We start from the raw sequence: 2,858 nt of genomic DNA, 5'->3' as shown, positions 1-2,858 counted from the left end.
GAAAAGGGAACCCTTTTACACCGTTGGTGGGAATGCAAACTAGTACAGCCACTATGGAGAACAGTGTGGAGATTCCTTAAAAAACTGGAAATAGAACTGCCATATGACCCAGCAACCCCACTGCTGGGCATACACACTGAGGAAACCAGAATTGATGGAGACACATGTACCCCAATGTTCATTGCAGCACTGTTTCTAATAGCCAGGACATGCAAGCAACCTAGATGTCCATCAGCAGATGAATGGATAAGAAAGCTGTGGTACATATACACAATGGAGTATTACTCAGCCATTAAAAAGAATACATTTGAATCAGTTCTAATGTGGTGGATGAAACTGGAGCCTATTATACAGAGTGAAGTATGCCAGAAGGAAAAACATAAATACAGTATACTAACGCATATATATGGAATTTAGAAAGATGGTAACAATAACCCGGTGTACAAGACAGCAAAAGAGACACTGATGTATAGAACGGGCTTATGGACTCTGTGGGAGAGGGAGAGGGTGGGAAGATTTGGGAGAATGGCATTGAAACATGTGAAATGTCATGTAAGAAACGAGATGCCAGTCCAGATTCAATGCACGATGCTGGATGCTTGGGGCTGGTGCACTGGGACGACCCAGAGGGATGGTATGGGGAGGGAGGAGGGAGGAGGGTTCAGGATGGGGAACACATGTATTCCTGTGGCGGATTCATTTTGATATTTAGCAAAACTAATACAATTACGTAAAGTTTAAAAATAAAATAAAATTTAAAAAAAATTGCTAAGAAAAAAACAAAATTCATAAGACTGTAAGTTACTTCCTTTAGATGCATGGATGCAAGTGAAATAAGATTTCAAGTGTTTACATAAACTATAGTGGATTCTAACAGTGAGAATAAAGAAATGAGGGAAGAAAAGAAAGAAGGCAGGGAGAGAAGGAAAAATAGTAGGATGGCATGGAGATGGAAAGTGTGAAGGACTGTCACCATGTCTATTAGAATCTTACCCTCTTGTGTAATTAATTTTTGGCAGTCCAAATCTTTGTATTCCATGGAGATGACTGACATCACCATGTTTTGGTACAATCAAGTGGTCCCACTTAACCTTAAGTATGTGACAGCAGAATTGTAAAGTGATGGCTAGGAAAAACAGACACCACCAGAGCATCACCTCATATACCAAGGAGTATGAAATCCTGCATACCAAGGAGCCTCTAGCAGCACTCATGTCCGTGCCGAGCTCTTAATATCTGCTTCCAGCTTCCATCATTATGAATAACACACAGGGACACATCAAGTCTGACAGATACATTGGAAAAAAATTTGACTTAACAAAATACCTGCTCAAATTTAATATAAATTACCTGAACACAGTCAACTTATTTATATATCAGTACTCTCATTTTCTTGAAAAATATAAATGCTTAATATTTTTTGTATTAGTGCAAATGTTCCCTCTCAAAATTAACTGGAGGGTTATTTAGGAGAGTGCATCACTTTATTTTATTATTTTTATATTTTTCAGATATATATTCTTATCTTTACAGGAGTAATACCCACTTTTATTAATGCTGCTAGGTATATTGAGCAACATAATTTTTGTGTTTATAATGTTTGAAATTGAATGTTGTTCTTGGGAAATGATTCATTTTGTAACTGTCTCGAGAATTCAGGTGAAATTTAATATCTCAGCTTTAAGTGTGTATTTTTTGTTAAATACTTGGTAAATCAATAGAATTAATTAGCTGGTATTTTGTTTTATCATCCATTGGTGCCACATAGGAATAACATCTGACATTACATTGGCATTTGAGTCAATATTTATACACAGTGAAAAAATGATGTTGTGTTGTATATTTAATATCCTACTTGCAGATAATTAAATTTTCATTGCAGACTCTATCTTATCAATATAAAACAACATTTGCATCCATTTTGATTTTCATTCACCTTGAATCTTTCTCAGTCAGATATTAACATTGACATCTTTTCTTCATTTCTCTTTTCATGCCCAGGAAAATTTTGGTATTTGGTAATACATTGAGTAAGAAGTATACACCTTTATTGCCACCTTATATTAACACATACTTTTTAGCTAGTTTTTGATAGAAATTGTCAATGTTTTCAATGACTGGCAAATAAAAATTTTCAAAATCAATACTGTTAAAACCTAAAAAGTTAATGAAAGCAGGAGAAGGGGACAACAGAGGATGAAATGGTTGAATGGCATCACCAAATCGATGGTCGTGAGTTTGAGCAAGATCCAGGAGTTGGTGATGGACAGGGAAGCCTGGCATGCTGTAGGCTGAACAACTGAACTGAAAAAGTTAAAGGGAAAGTTGAATTCTAAAGAGTGATATCTGTTTGCAGTTAATCAGGAGCTGCTCAGTGTTCTTTATCACAGCTTTCCATTAACACTCTACTAACAAGACTGCTGATATAAAACAATATATAAATGGACACATAATCTGAGAGAAACGTGGAAATGTGCAGTATGACTTAAACATTTGAAAATGACTTACTCTACTTGTAGGAATATAGTTTAAAAATAAAGGACGTAGTTTACAGTTTGTTGTACAAAAAAAATGACAAGATATTTAAACAATGTTGTTTATTTATCAAAATGCATGTTAAGAAGATAAGATCATGATGTTAGACAAATGTTTGTATATAGTATTGTATATGAGAACAATTTTCAAAAGCTATATTATTGCGCAGATAAATATTTAGACTGAATTTTTTCTTGTTTTCATTTTTACTCTTAAATTTTTGTTTAAATATAGTTGATTTACAATATTTTGTTAGTATCAGCTGTATAGCAAAATGATAGTTTCATATATATATATATACACATATATACAATATATATATA

This window comes from Bison bison, unplaced genomic scaffold (assembly GCF_000754665.1).
Source record: "Bison bison bison isolate TAMUID 2011002044 unplaced genomic scaffold, Bison_UMD1.0 scf7180017864129, whole genome shotgun sequence".
Taxonomy (NCBI): domain Eukaryota; kingdom Metazoa; phylum Chordata; class Mammalia; order Artiodactyla; family Bovidae; genus Bison; species Bison bison.
The sequence above is the reverse complement of the archived record's forward strand: the minus strand, read 5'-3'. Positions refer to the sequence as shown.